The sequence below is a fragment of the Palaemon carinicauda genome, chromosome 35 (assembly GCF_036898095.1).
Source record: "Palaemon carinicauda isolate YSFRI2023 chromosome 35, ASM3689809v2, whole genome shotgun sequence".
Lineage (NCBI taxonomy): Eukaryota > Metazoa > Arthropoda > Malacostraca > Decapoda > Palaemonidae > Palaemon > Palaemon carinicauda.
This window is the reverse complement of record NC_090759.1, coordinates 64787602-64803942: the sequence shown is the minus strand read 5'-3', so window position 1 is coordinate 64803942 and position 16341 is coordinate 64787602. Positions and strand designations below refer to the sequence as shown.

Here is a 16341-nt window from a genome sequence, read left to right as displayed (position 1 = left end):
TAAAAAATTACAGATGACATGAGAAATTCTATGTTCGTCTAATCATTTCGCCAAGGCTAGGACAAGGAAGAAGACTACCTTGAGTGTCAGATCTTTATCTGCTGCGTGCCTCAAAGGTTTAAACAGGACCCTCTTGAGGGACCTGAGAATTCTAGTGATGTCCGTGTTCCCTACAAAGACAAGACTTCTTGAAGCTCTTCATGAAGAGGAAAGATTCAAGACCCTTAGTCTGAATACATGATTCAAGGCTGACCGAAAGACCTTCAACACTGAGACTCTGAGGTGGTTTTCCCAGCAAAGGTAGATGAGAAAATTTGCCATCAGTTGCAGAAAAGCTTCGACCAGAGAAGGAACCCCCTACGACACTACCGCAGAAGATGTGCTACTTTGGTTGAAAGATGTCTGCAAAGGAGATACTGGATAGTATCCACCTGTGAAGTGACATGGATATTACTGCATTGAGGTACCTCTGCTGGTGGAGCTAAGAACGCAGGTTTGGCCATAGTGGGACCTCTCGGTACCTCGATTAGGAGCGCCAGCAAGTCTAGGTATCATTCAATGTGTGTGGCCCTTTGGGAGCCACCAGTGTTACTCTCTGAGATTCGTAGTAGTCAACATTCAGTTGATTATTCTGTGAATCAGGCAGAACAGCATAGATGTTGGTGCTGTTCCATGGATGTTGCAAAGCATTTATTACAGCTGCTGATGGGTCTGGTACTGGAGAGCAGAAGGTAAGAAGCTTTCTGATGAGCTGGGTCACAAACACGTCGATTGTCAGGAAACCGCACAGAGTCAAAAGCTCCTCTGCTAGATGATGAAGGGGCCATTCCACTCCTATAACTTGTCCAAGACAAATGAGCTTGTTGGCAATTATACTCCTCTCACTTGGAATTAATCTGGCTGACAGCTCCACTGCATTTTGGAGCACCCATGTGCATGAATGCTTCACTAACTCACACAGGTGCTGTGAAATGGTACCTCCTTGCTTAATGCCATAAGCCAGTATGATCGTGTTGTCACTCATCAATGCCAGCAAGTGACCTATCAGGCACTGACTGAAATGCTTACAGCACCAGGAGTGCTATCTTCATCTATAACCAGTTGATGCACAGGCGCTTTCTTCATCGGACCAACAGTTTGGTTCCTCAGATGTGCAACTCATCCCTCCTTCGACGCGTCTTGTTATTGGTTAACGGCAACATTTCCCGAGGAGGATCCTAAAAAAAGTCCCCTTAATGAGGTTCTCGTCATCCAACCACCCAGCTTGACTGTACATCCTACTTCAACAGAACAAGATCAGTGTGGTGGGTCAATGGCAGCTGACCTGTGTTTGTTCAGACACCACTGAAGGTATCGCTGGTGATGTCTGTGAGAAACAAATTTCTCCTTAGATGAGAGATGTTCAACCAATTGTTGCCATTATCTAGCAGGTAGTTTTTTCAGGGTGAAATAAGGTCGCACTACCATCCTGAATGCTGTACTACTGCTGAAACAACACATTATTCATTTTCATTTGGAGAACAAAAAATTTTATCTTCACCTACAATTGGATGCCAAAAAATGTATGGTAGTCCTAATTGTTTACACTTACGGTGCGTCCATCTTATCAAAGTCAGCAATGTTCCCACAAAATCCAAGCATAGGGGAAAGCAAGTGGTCTCATGAGTAGTTGCACATCTTCAACCATAAACTGATGTATAAGCATAATTCATCAAAGATTCTCGGTTGCATCTATGAATTACTTGGTCTATGGATTTTCCAAACCTCCTTCACCAGCAACTTTAGTTTAGTAGTGATGCCTGCCTCAGTCTTACTTTTCTGAGACTACCACCTCAGGTCATACTCGTTCATTACTAAGGGAGGCAGTTGCCTTTTACACCTCTGCCATTCCCCCACCTCTTCCTATTTGTCGGTGACATCCTTAATTTTGGTCTCACTTGAGACTGCTAATTCTCCACATTAGGAAATCCTATCTCCACCAGAAGGTTAAGCTGTTAATTCCCTTGCCGCTGTGATCTTTAATCAGCTCTTCTCATGGCAAATTCCATGCAGACTCAGTCCTTGGGTGCTCCCTCTTCTGCTGTTAGAACACAGGTAAAGACTGTGCCAATCTCATCTTGACATGGATCTGGAGAGCCTTCGCAGTGGCCCCTGCAGTCCGACTAAAAGCCTTCTCAACAGCCAATGTCCTAAATAGCTGGAGGACATCCTACAACTTGAAGCAGGAGGAAGTCAGCCTCTTTCTCATTTTTTTCTGTCATAACTGCGAAAGCCGACGCTCATCCCCCTCCTTGATATAGCATTCTGAAGTACAACATGTTTGATGGGGGTCATGCCAGCCCAATGGTACTACCAGAAACCAATCCAGGAGATTACAATCTTAGAGTGTTCCCTTAGACACACACTACAATAGTCATAAGGCCTTGGAGACATACGACATTAAAGGTTTAAAGGCCACTCATGAATGGCAAAGGCAAGGGACAGTGACATTGCCTTAGCAAGCAGGACAATGCCCTAGAGACTGATTATATATACATATGATCAGTGCCAAAGACCCCTCTCCACCCAAGCTAGGACTAAGGAGGGCCAGGCAAAGGCTGCTGATGACTCAGAAGATAGACCTATAGGCTCCCCCAAAACCTCCATCCTTAGCTCACAAGGATGGTCAGATTGCGGCGACCAAAGGAACTAACGGGTTTGAGAGGGACTCGAACCCCAGTCTGACGTTTACCTGTCAGGGACATTACCACATCAGCCACCACAATCCACACCCTGACAAGCGACAACCTCCCTCCCAACAGAATAAGCCCACAAGTTGGAGATCAGTCCCATCATTTTTACCTGATTCTAATGTGGTTTCCCTTTTCTCTGGGAAGATGGAAGATGTTTCTGTACTCCATGTACCATTTTACTTTGGCCATCCTCAAGTGCAGTATGACCAATTCCCAACCACATAAGAAATTATCCTTGTGTAGCTAGTTATGCGAAAGCCTTTTGCACATCTTAAAAGAAGGCAAGGTTCGATGTCACCAAGGACAGGGTTTCTCTGTTACTAAGGTCTTCAATAAGATATGGCTTCAATCCTGAAAGTTTAGTTTAAGGTATTAACTGCACTAAAAGACTCTCCAAGCCTCTTGTGGGAAACATCCGTGGCTAGACTTCAACCTGCCAATAGCTGAATCCATCTCCATTATGTTGAGACATTGGATTTTGTATGAATGGACGAGGTACGAGCAAAGACTGTGATTGTTCCACGGGTGCCGCACATACATTTTTCCCTTCCTGAGCATCACTGGTGGAGTTTACAGGATTCAGGACTGTTCTCTGTAGAAGCATCATTCTTTGGTGGCTTTATTTTTTACATGACCGGTTACCTTCTAGTAAGAGATTTCATTGATAAATTCTTTAGAGAGCCTACCGATCCTGAACAGATAAAATTTATACCAGGTGGCATTTAGCCTATAGCTTGAGGCTCAAGCTATAAAGATGTTTTTCACTCTGGGCAAAGGGAGGCTGTATTTGTTCATAAGCTGCTCATGCTGAAGAGGGACAGCTTCCAAGGACCTGTCTAGCCTCTCATTCTCACAGACCTTTGTGACCTGTGGAACACCAATCCCTATATACTCTTCCTTTTCTTCTCCGCAGAATCCTAGTCAAAGGAATGGAAAACAACCTAATGGCCATATAGGCTGCCATTATCAATATGGGAATTTAGTCTTATCTTTTCCACTCCACCAACTATACCTTCATCAGTTAGTATCACCTTTATTAAGTTGTTATTGTTACAGGTAAGACATATTTATACTTCAAAGCCTTAACAATGTGTTCTTAATAGAGAACCTATTTTGCTGTAAACCAGTCTTCTGATCTCAAGATCGTAAAAAGTACCAAGACCTATAATACTAAAAGTACTTTCAAACCCAACAATAGTCCTCAACTTTATAATGTATCTGACTTCTACTGAATCACAATCTTATTCTTCTTGCTTTCTGGATAATTAGTCCAGCAGTTTCCAAACAAAATGTAATAAAACCTTCATATATATTAAAAGGTACTTTCATTGTTTTTCAAAGGTAGCAGTATGTTGAGGTACTGTGACCAAACTTTAAACTTGTACAAGAAAGAAGTGATAAAGCTGGAACACATCAGCCTTCTTGAAAACATGGACTATGATATATAGAAAAAAAAAATATGTATCAAAATTTGTAACTGTTCTAAACTCTTAGATGTACAGTACTGGACATTCAGTACCTGATCATGCTATAAAGTAATGATATAATTTACCCTTCTTCAAATGGGAGATACATAGTGTTTAATGTATCTAGTTACTGACATAGGGTACTTCTTTCATACAATGTGGCACTCTGATGTTTAATCCTGTTTGAACAGATGTCAAAACAAAGAAAACTTTACTTCTTAAGAGATTCAACAGTTTGATTATATGCATACTTTTCCCTCAAAACACTGTACTACAACTTTATTTAAAAGAAAGGTCTTATAACAATGTGGTCCACCACAATGGAATACAGTACTGATAAATAGTGTTTGATAACAGAATATTTTATGTAACCAAAAGGTATAAAAAAGATTGGCAAATATTATGTACCTTCTCTTCCTGTAAGACTATTTATACTTTGGAAGAAATAAATTATATCTATTGGTACAAAGATGATGAATATGTCTACTATATAGTGGAAATATTTTATTAAACTGGACCATGGGATTTACTCAAACTTTAAAAAGCCTTCACTACCATGTCTAATGCTGTACAGAACTACAAAACCATAAGGTCCTTGCTTTGAAAATGAGCTATCACATGAGGCTATGACTAAATAAGACCTTTCCAAGAAGGACCTTGGCCCCTCCTACCAAAATTGAGGTCAAGGTACATCTTTCCCTCTATGTTAAACTCAAGATGTCACTGGAACCAGAACATGGATCAAGGAGGTGAAAGCATGTTAGGATAGACGAGACTGGAAAGCCAGCCATGTGTTGCTTTCAATTTTCATGTGTAAACATACAAAATAAAAGAAACATAAGAAATTCCTTCATATCACTACTATCCTGGTTCCAATAATAATAAGAAGAGTGGCCCCTCAAATTATCAGATATTACAGGGGCCTGGCCTCCTGATATGTGGCAAAATCTGATAAGTACCAAGGAGCCTTTAGTATAATCTGCACCCATAATTAAATGTTTTAAAATATTCCACTACTAACAATACCTAATAATTTCTAATCTCAAGGAGTTTACTATTTACAGTTATACTTAAGATACTTTTAGCAAAATTTACAAAACTAAAAATGAAGGAAGATGATAAAATCAGATAAACTGAAGGCTCCTTATGAAATTCATGATAAAGCAACAACAATACAAATGATTAAAATATGGCGACCTAACTTACAAATGGAAGACTTGGCATGAATTACTATACCATATATCATCTCCATATACTATCCATACTTGGAAATATGAATTCAAATGAAGTTAAATTAAGTGGAATGCTTATGTCCAACATACAGTAAAGGTTTAAAGGCTGCTCATGAATGGCAGAGGCAAGGGACAGTGACATTGCCCTATCAAGCAGGATAATACCCTAGAGACTGATCATATTATATATATGGTCAGTGCCCAAGCCCCTCTCCACCCAAGCTAGGACCAAGGAGGGCTAGGCAACAGCTACGGATGACTCAGCGGATAGAGCTACAGACTCCACCAAACCTCAAAATCCTTAGCTCACAAGGATGGTGAGGTTGCAGCGACTAAAGGAACTAATGAGTTTGAGCGGGACTCAAACCCTAGTCTGGCGATTACCAGGCAAGGACGTTACCACATAGGCCACCACAACCCTAAGCACGCACTCACGTAATTATATTGATAAAACCATCAAATTATCTCCCCTGAGCTATACTAATGATGTGAACTAGAAGAGCACCATTTTGCTGCCTCAATAGTGTAGCAGTAGGTTTTCTCTGAGATTTCCTTACAGATATGGTTTCACTGGAGAACATACAAGAAAAATGCTCAAGCATACAAACATGCCTGATATGGTTGCGATTCCTTCATTATAACAGTGACTCCTTATCCTATAACAGTGACTCCTTATGAATGCAGAAGAACTTCCTATAATACGAGAGACTTGTTATGAGCTTTAGGAGGATTCCGAGATTGTCAAAATAGGAACGACAATGTAAGCAAGTTTGGTACATAAAAAGGCCAAAAACCAAGTAATACAATTTCAATTATCAAAAGTATTAACCTAATATAAAGCCTAAGTATACTAGGACCTAAAAGAAAGCAAAGAACATTTGGAGAAACTGCTAATTTTCCAAGATTTAATTCATGAATCTTGACCTAGGTTGTGACATTTTGTAGATTTGACAGACATTTTACCACATCTCCAAACCATGTCAGAAAGGGTAAAAAGCTAATCAACATTGTTCTAGATATTTAAACGTGAAGACACGAAAAGGGATTCCTGTGAAAACAGTCTTATCATCAATTAATTAACAAGATCTATGAATGAGTTTTTGATCTATTTTATCATTTCAAGTGGTAAAAAGAGCATAAAACCACTATGCAAAGCTTTGATAAAGCAGTGAAATGCACATACAGTATACTGAAACTATCGACTACATAACAAATGTAATCTTATGTATGAGAGGGGAAAACAGAAGAGAAGCATCTTTATATCTTTATAAAATGTAGCATTTCCCATAATATATATATACAGTATATATATATATATATATATATATATATATATATATATATATATATATATATATATATATATATATATATATATATATATATATATATATATATTACACCCCTCTTAACGTTGGTTCAACATACTGCACGTCAGTTTATACAACGTACAAATAAAATAAAGTATTGTGTGTGTATATATTCATTCATACATACACACATGCATGCATGCATGCACACACACACACATATATACATATATATATATATATATATATATATATATATATATATATATATATATATATATATATATATATATATATATATATATATACGCATAAAATATTGTACTTGTATAAATGTAAAAGATGCTCCCTGTACATATGATAGACTGATAAATATTTCCAATGATATACAAATGAAACCCAAATAATATAATGAAGTAAAAAAGCTACAGATTCAAGTGATGGTAGATTGTAGAGTAAGACAAATTGGGCCTGAACAGTCTCTTACTTCTCGGCAGCTTGTGGAAAGGATAAGTAGGATGGAATGTCTGGAATAAGGAACCTGTAGTCGAGGGAGGCTTATAAGTTCAGATGAAATTTGGCAAATGACAGTCATGTTCTAGCCACTTAGGTCTGACTTTATATTGCAGTATTGTGCCATGTTATTATTATTATTACTATTTGCTAAGCTATAACCCTAGTTGCAAAAGAAGAATCCTGTAACCCCATGACTCCAACAGGGAAAATAGCCCAGTGAGGAAAGGAAATAAACTAAAAGATAAGTAATTAACAATTAAAATATTCTAAGAATAGAAACAACATTCAAATAAATCTTTCATATATAAACTATAAAAACTTTAAGAAGATTAATAAGATAGAATAGTGTGCCTAAGTGTATCCTCAAGCAAGAGATCTATACCCCAGAACATGGAAGACCATGGTACAGAGGCTATGGCACTACCCAAGACTAGAGAACAATGGTTTGATTTTGTAGTGTCCTCCTACAAGTTACTTTAAAACCTCAAAATAGAATTTGTTTCCTTGAGCAGCTGTTTATAAGTTTCAGTATACAGTAAAGAAAATAGAATCCAGGGAGACGTATTTGATCAAGTCGTAAGAACCACCACCCAGACTTAATAGTTTTGCAAAACCTTAGTTGCTAAGAACATAGACCTAACAATGTGTTCCTAGTCTATAACCATAGTGTATAGTCTAGTGATGAAAATTAAACACTAGTCAATGCCTAAAATTTCTATAACAAAGATTATAATCATCACTATATTACTTTCAATGCATTCAGCTCTAAATGAATAAAAAAGGCATTGATGTGCCATGTGAAACACATGAGCACATAACCCTACAAGATTCATTACAAAAACACTTGGCAATTTTACCTTGCCTTAATCTTAACCCTTTAACCCCCAGGCTATTTGGAAATTTCCAACCCTTAACCCCCAGGGGGTTATTTTTTCCCAGCACATTTTGCAGTATATTTTTTTTTTAAGTTGCTCTAACAGCCTTAATTTTTGATATAGAGAAGTCAGGTTGGTCTCATTCTCTTGGAAAATGCCTGAATTTTTTCAAAAAATTATCAAAAATATGAAGAAAAAAAAAATTTTTATAGCATTTTTTTGCAAGGACGTACCGGTACGTCCAAGGGGGTAAAGGGACGGCTTTTGTAAAACGTACCAGTACGTCCTTTGGGGGTAAAAGGGTTAAAATGTGCCACAGACATTAGACATCAGAAAGAGAAGCCTGGATGAACTTCCAAGCCAACTAGTTATGTACCTTAGTACAAGGACAATGAAAAATATCTTGATGGGAGTGGCACAAACAACGAGACCACTAGCACCAGACACACCCTGCTTTGTATGTACCTCTCAGTTTTTTTTAACAATGTCCACTTTCTCTTAACCCTTTTACCCCCAAAGGACGTACTGGTACGTTTCACAAAAGCCATCCCTTTACCCCCATGGACGTACTGGTACGTCCTTGCAAAAAAATGCTATAAAAATTATTTTTGTCATATTTTTGATTATTTTTTGAAAAAATTCAGGCATTTACCAAGAGAATGAGACCAACCTAACCTCTCTATGACAAAAATTAAGGCTGTTAGATCAATTTAAAATATATATACTGCAAAATGTGCTGGGAAAAAAATAACCCCTTGGGGGTTAAGGGCTGGAAATTTCCAAATAGCCTGGGGGTTAAAGGGTTAAGAATGATAATGTCAAATGGTTTAAGTATCTGTGTGAGCTTTAAAATGACAAAAAGAGAATAATTATGTGGAAAAAAGTCAACTTGTTATTGAGCATATATCTGGGCAATAGCCTTTCCTGAATGATAGATTTATTTTTCTATCATGACAGTCGTCGATTTAAAACCTGCATACTACTGTACTAAATGTGAAGAGGAATTCAAAAGTACACTAAGTTTTAATATTAATTATTATCTAGTAAAGACATAAAAGCACACTATTACACATAAGCTCTCATCAACTGAATGTTGTGAGACAATAGAAGAACTATTATACATACAGTACATAGAATAACAGGTGAAACCTAACAATAGCTAAGGTGGAATATATCAGAAAAAACTCACACCTATACTAATCTAATTTTCAAGTACAGTACAGTATTTAACATTCTTCAAAAGTCGAGCAAACAAAATGTACTGTACATGAAAGAAATCATTTTAGGTTCGGAGATTACGCCAGGGTCAAATTTTCAAGCTTTTTGTTTCCCTATCTCTTAGTAAGCAGTACTGTAATTCCATATCTTGCTTCACACACTTTGCTGCCATTATAGGGAAAGAATGATAAAAGTTTAAACTGTAGAATGAATAAATGGCGCGATCAGTATCATAATTTTGCAAACAATTATCAATTCAGCAGGATCAAATGGTTGTTACTGTCTAATCAGAACGTCCCATTTAGCCTTATGAAGCACAAACACAAGCAAGATCTATGGAAACTGAATAGGATCTTGCATGGGGTATACAGCAAGGCGAACCCGAACAGCTACAGTCTAATCAGAACGTCCCATTTAGCCTTATGAAGCACAAACACAAGCAAGATCTATGGAAACTGAATAGGATCTTGCATGGGGTATACACCAGGGCAAACCCGAACAGCTACAGTCTAATCAGAACGTCCCATTTAGCCTTATGAAGCACAAACACAAGCAAGATCTATGGAAACTGAATAGGATCTTGCATGGGGTATACACCAGGGCAAACCCGAACAGCTACAGTCTAATCAGAACGTCCCATTTAGCCTTATGAAGCACAAACACAAGCAAGATCTATGGAAACTGAATAGGATCTTGCATGGGGTATACACCAGGGCAAACCCGAACAGCTACAGTGTAAGACCAGTGCGGTTTCTTCCTGGAAGGATTTGGTAACCTCTTCTATCCTCGTAAAAGACTTTTCCTTCACAGAGCAATCTGACATTTGACTGAAATGTCTTCCACAAGGCAGTGAAGTAATACCCAAGCAAGGAGGGCTTACACCTTGTCTGAAGGGGTCTTGTTAATAGCTGCAATATAGGGTAACCTCATCCTGACCTTTGAGTGACGCTTTAAAATTTGCTAGTTTGAAATGCATGTATGGAGCAGTTCAGAGAGAAGACTACCTAATATCATCATATATTAGAAATACCTAGAATAAAAAGTCACAAAAGGAAAACTATGGACTATAAATGACCAAACAACTATTTGAAACATGAGCAGGAATGGTTAATGTTTTTATGTTGAACAGGCTGACATAAGTCTTTTTATAGTTTATACATGAAATATCTGTTTTAATGTTGTTAATGTTTTTGAAATATTTCATTTTAATTGTTATTAGTTCTTATATTGTTTATTTCCTTTCATCACTGGGCTGTTTTTCCTTATTGGAGCCTTGGTGTTAGAGCATCTTGCTTTTCCAACTAGGGTTGTAGCTTAGCTAATAACAATAATAATAATGTCCTTTGACAAAATAACATCAGGGAACACTACAAGACCTTTAATGCTTTTCATCCAGACATTTAACATCTATATACTGTATATCCTTATTCAAATAAATTACATTGATACAAATGAGCATTTCACTACTGACAAACCCATAATACAATAAAGGACATCAGTTATCCAGCACAAACTACAAGTTTGGTCTAGGAACACAAGGCGATGACTTCTTTACTGTCCAGACCTCAGCAACGAGAAAGAAAATACAAGAATTATAGCAGCCATGCAAAGAGGGAAAGAAGGTGATAGAAATGTTCTCTTTAACCCTTTTACCCCCAGGCTATTTGGAAATTTCCAACCCTTAACCCCCAGGGGTTATTTTTTTTTCAAGCACATTTTGCAGTATTTTTTTTTTAAATTGCTCTAACAGCCTTAATTTTCGTCACAGAGAGGTCAGGTTGGTCTCATTCTCTTGGAAAATGCAATTTTCTCAAAAAATTATTAAAAATATGAAAATAAAAATTTTTATAGCATTTTTTTGCAAGGACGTACCTGTACGTCCATGGGGGTAAAGGGATGGCTTTTGTGAAACGTACCAGTACGTCCTTTGGCGGTAAAAGGGTTAAGAAAGAAGGAATAGAAAAAATAAAAGAATAAATATATTAGATGGGGAGAAAAAGAGAAGAAAATAAAAGAAATAGAATAAAGAAGAAGATTAAAGAGGTGGCGATGGAAAGGCAAATCCCCCTGCCCAGAAACTCAACAAGAAAACTACTGAAACAAGTATTAATCCCCCCCCCCCCCTTCCTATACTGTCTCTTGGGTTAGAGTTCTCTTGCTTAAGGGTACACTCAGGGACACTGTTCTATCTAGATTCTCTTCCTCTTGTTTTGTTAAAGTTTTTATAGTTTATATAGGAAATATTTATTTTGATGTTACTATTCTTAGAATATTTTATTTTTCCTTATTTCCTTTCCTCACAGGGCTATTTTCCCTGTTGGGGCCCCTGGGCTTATAGCATCCTGCTTTTCCAACTAGGGATGTAGCTTAGCATTTAATAGTAATAGTAGTAATAGTAATAAAATACTTGAAGCACTAAAGAGGTGCAAAACCATATCTCAAGATAAAGGTCTACCAAAGCTTACAACTATCAAGATATACAGCATGTAATTCAAGATGTATATGTGCAAGATTCATCAGAGGCTAATTCATTGGGTACCAATTCCTATTGCATATTAGCCTTTTTTTTTTGTCCTGTGACACCATAAATGCTTGCTACTTCAGGAGCTTGAAGTGAAACACCACTGATATTTCAAGAAATTGAAAGGTCATTTTATCATAAATGTTACTTGTTATCCGAATTCCGGGTGTATGTATGATAGCGGCCACCTGTATGTATTTTTATGTCTAACTTAGAATACGGCAGTGTAAAGGGCGGTCGCAGGGTGTGTTAGCCCCCCATTAGGTAAGTAGGTAAGGACACGACTCGTAGGATAGGTTAGGGGAGAAAGGATAGGTTAGTTGATGTCCATTTTTAATGAACGCGTGAGGAACTGGCCGCCGATATACGAAGGCTCCCCAAATTCTATAAAAAGTGCAGTGGTTTAATAATCTCCAAAGGCTGTCTATCACAATCACCTAATCTATACAAATTCAACTTCCTAATGGAAAAGCACGTTTTAAAAATTTAACCTACGCTAATCTGAACTGGGCAAAATAAAAATGCTGTATCATCTCAGCTACAGTAGAGGTTTGCTACATATACCCGGGATCAGGTCAGGCTACTAACCTTCCATAGTACCAACTCAACCGTACTTAGCCAAATGCCTTAGTAACTAGATCATACGGCAGAAGGCTCTTAACGTTACAGTGTGGTTACAGATCTACTACCATGAAGTAGGATGGGAGAGGAAAATGGCAAAAGTTGTAGACTTATGCATGATATCCTAAGCCAAGCTAACCCAAATAAACATTACCTCAATGATATGTCTGTCCTTATGTTCTGCAAATGCCCCAACTTTATTAAAGGGCCTCAGTTAACATGTAATCTTGTCTAGATGAAAAGGAATACGGATAAGTTAGCCTTGCCTATAGCATGATAACTCGCTTGTAGCCAAACACTTAACCAATCAATATAAATATTTAGTTAAGATATTTAACTAAATAAAAAAACAGGGCTAATGAATTACTACACTGCTCACCTACGGTACTAAAAAACGTCATATTACCTTGGCGTCATTTAACGGAGGAAACCGTCAACCCGGTTACAAATCACACAGTTACGACGAATAGAAGCTATGATGATATTATTTATTCTGGCCCTTAATAAGGAACCACAGCAGATGATGAAAAATGACATAAGACCTCACCGTAGTCTCCGCAACATACACTTGGCCTGACAAAAATATCCCTTTTTGATTCAATTTTACTATATCATTACGAGCAATTCCCCCTAATGAAATACATTTCTATTGACCTCAAATCTTTAAGGCCATAAGAATGGGTCTGGAAAGATAATGGGAATTGCTATGGCCGTGCTAAGTAGCCCAGAATACCGTCCTCCAAGTAGCAGGAGCAGTAGTAATAGTAAGTAGCCATTCCTCTGAGCCAGCCGATGGAAACAAAGAAACTCATCACGAGTCTTTTCCACTAAAGGCTCGTGGCGTTTCGCCATTTGAGGCAGTGTAGGCCTGCATGAGATATTCATAAACAACTTGGAAGATAATACACACCTGGCATGGGTAATAATATACCAAAACAACCTCCAATATGGATCCGAGAGTCACTTAGACACTTCACTCTACACCATCACCATCCTAGACTGAACCAATCAGGAATGTAGAACGGAAACGAAAGGGTTATTTCACGAATATTGTCTGTTTTCACGTAATCTTTACATCCTTTGTAGATATTAAATATATCATAGTAATATTATTCATAATATTTTACAATTACGCAAAGGAAATTTTGTAATTTGTTCATTTGTTTTGGTCAGATATCTAGAGACTATCCACATTTTTTTCAAATTCCTTATCTATTTCTAACTTTTAGTAGACTAAGCAATAGTTAAGATATATTCTTAATCTTATTATTTACCTGTATCATAAAATGTCTTAATTAATAACGTATAATCCCGTATAAAATACTTTTTTTCCATATATACACTCTACATGATGATATCCAGCCTTGGGTGAATGAGCGATCAAGCTAGTTGTTTATTGGTCTGTGTTTGGTCACGTGACTATACCGCGCACACTCATTGGTTGCCTCAACTTACTCATGCAGACGACTACCACATACTCGGGGTATACAAACATACGCACGCATTTACAAACACACACGGACACTTCCAATCTTACTTCGTCCACTTTTGTCAAACAAATAACTCTTTCCACGATAAACAATTGGAAAGAAAAACACTTATATATTGCTAATTGGGAGATAATGGCATTTTAAGTATACGACATAAATGGAAACGACAGGGGGGAGAGAAGGCGTAACTGTGTACGCGCATAGAAATGTTCATTTACTATGTATGCGTTTCCGATCTTAGAACATGCACAGCTGTTGCATTTTAATACTGAAGGGACGGTCAGATGTCATGTTTGTACGTGTATGTGACACAGCAACCTTTAGCAATGAACTTCAGCTCCACGAAATCCCGTGAATTAGCTGATAAAAATACCTCAACACAAACTAGCGAGGCATTAAACATGAGCGTACTTGTCATCTTATCAATTGCTGTTTACGTACATGAACATTTACACACGTTTGCACTCGGTCTCGCCCTCCTCCAGTCTCTCTCTCTCTCTCTCTCTCTCTCTCTCTCTCTCTCTCTCTCTCTCTCTCTCTCTCTCTCTCCTCTTCTTCCTTCTTCTTCTTAGGTGTGGAGGATGGAGGTGCCAGACACCTACTTATCTTTAGGCAACAAAAGCAGAAAGTAAGAGGAAAACGTATTGTCTTCCTTTACTGTTTGTATTTTTCCCTGGAGTATCTTTCGTGCTTATGTGAATGGAAATATGATAATACAACTCCTTCTTGAGATAAATATAGTTTACAACATTCATCTTAAACGGCTATGCTTACATCACACTCGCCTGTTTGTTGACAATTTATGGAAATGGCTCAAGCAATAACTTCACCGAGACGTGCGAGGTGCGTGCGTATGTGTGTACGTATTTTGTGACGCCTACACAGACACATACAACGCGGTGTTCTTGCATGTAGCATTTGTTTCTGCTTCTCCTCGGGCATAGAGTGAGTTACATGACTTAAAATACTGATATTTTATTTCCGGAATGGGAGGCAATTATGATGGTGGCCGATTATGTCGCTGGTGCATTGTTCCCGGATGCTAAGGGCAAGAGGCCGTCGGGGTAAGTCGAAGGACATGGTAGTAACCATATAAATAAGCAGTTCCATGGGTACCTTCTGGGGCCTTCTCATTCCCTGATTGAGATTGTGAAGGTATTTTTCCTTTTCTATTATTAATATCGCAATGAAACCTTGACGGGTACTGCTTCTCATATCAAAGAAGATATAATTTCAACATTTTACTATACAGAAATCGAGGTAAAAGCTACCCGAGGTAAAGTGTAATCAAATGTCAACATGACACTAAGACAGACGAAGGATGTCTTATATTGTGAGCGGAGATAAAAGAATCTCCTAAAGAAATGTTGGTGAAATAAATCTATAAGCTAAAGAAACAAAAAATCATTACTGCAGGTGTTATTTCAAGTTGATAACAACAATGGGTGTTGTGGTGGCCTATTGGAAACGTCCTTGCCTGGCGATCAACGCACTGCGGTTCGAGTTCTATAGTTTCCTTTGGTGTTTGCAACCTAACCATTCTTGTGAGGAAATGGAGAATGGATTTGGGGGACCCTTTATGTGTACCTGTTGAATCATCATCAGCTGAGCCATTACCTGTCCCTCCCTGGTCCTAGCTTGGGTGGAGAGTGTGGGTTTGGGCGCTGATCATAATGTACATATGGCCTCTCTCTCTCTCTCTCTCTCTCTCTCTCTCTCTCTCTCTCTCTCTCTCTCTCTCTCTCTCTCTCTCCTCAGTTGCAACGTGGATTATGGATATTCATTGGGTCTGTAGGCTACTTCATAATGATAACATGCGCCATGTCTGTTTACGAGGTCTTTATATTATTATTATTATTATTATTATTATTATTATTATTATTATTATTATTATTATTATTATTATTTAATCAAAGCAAAAAACCTTAAACCACAAATAGACAGAGACAAAAGTTTATAAACATCTACGTTCACTTACAAATAAACAATATTTGACGAATGAAAGAAGGCAAAACTGATTATCAAAAAAAGACATTCTGAGACATCGAGAGGCCGCACTGCTACTATGTTTTTCATTCAGTAACCACCAGGATTACTCTTCGTCGTTCATTTTTTTTTCTTTATTTACCCTATTTCAAGGGAACGCCGAGTCATGCTTGTTCTGTATGAAGGGTTAGTAAGGGGGAGGGGGTGTGTCTGTCATGAAATGGCCTGATACGATGTTACGAGGGAGCCGTTGCTGTAGTACAAATTGGTGGTAGTAATGGTAGTAGCACGGTCTAGATATCCCTAGACCGAGGGTAGTAAGTAGGCTTTGTGAAGTGGTGATTGTTAGCGGAGTTGGTAGTGGTAGTATTTGT

General features: G+C 37.9%; 1 protein-coding gene across 7 annotated transcripts in view; it reads right to left on the bottom strand.

The window, feature by feature from the left end:
- Window positions 1–13497, bottom strand: part of cic (Putative transcription factor capicua) — an 80712-nt gene extending 67215 nt beyond the window's left edge. For all 7 annotated transcript variants that reach the window (XM_068359166.1, XM_068359170.1, XM_068359167.1 and 4 more), the window contains exon 1: window positions 13402–13497. The gene's annotated coding sequence lies outside the window, so the exon portion shown is untranslated. The remainder of the gene's footprint in view (window positions 1–13401) is intronic.
- Window positions 13498–16341: the final 2844 nt, after the last annotated feature.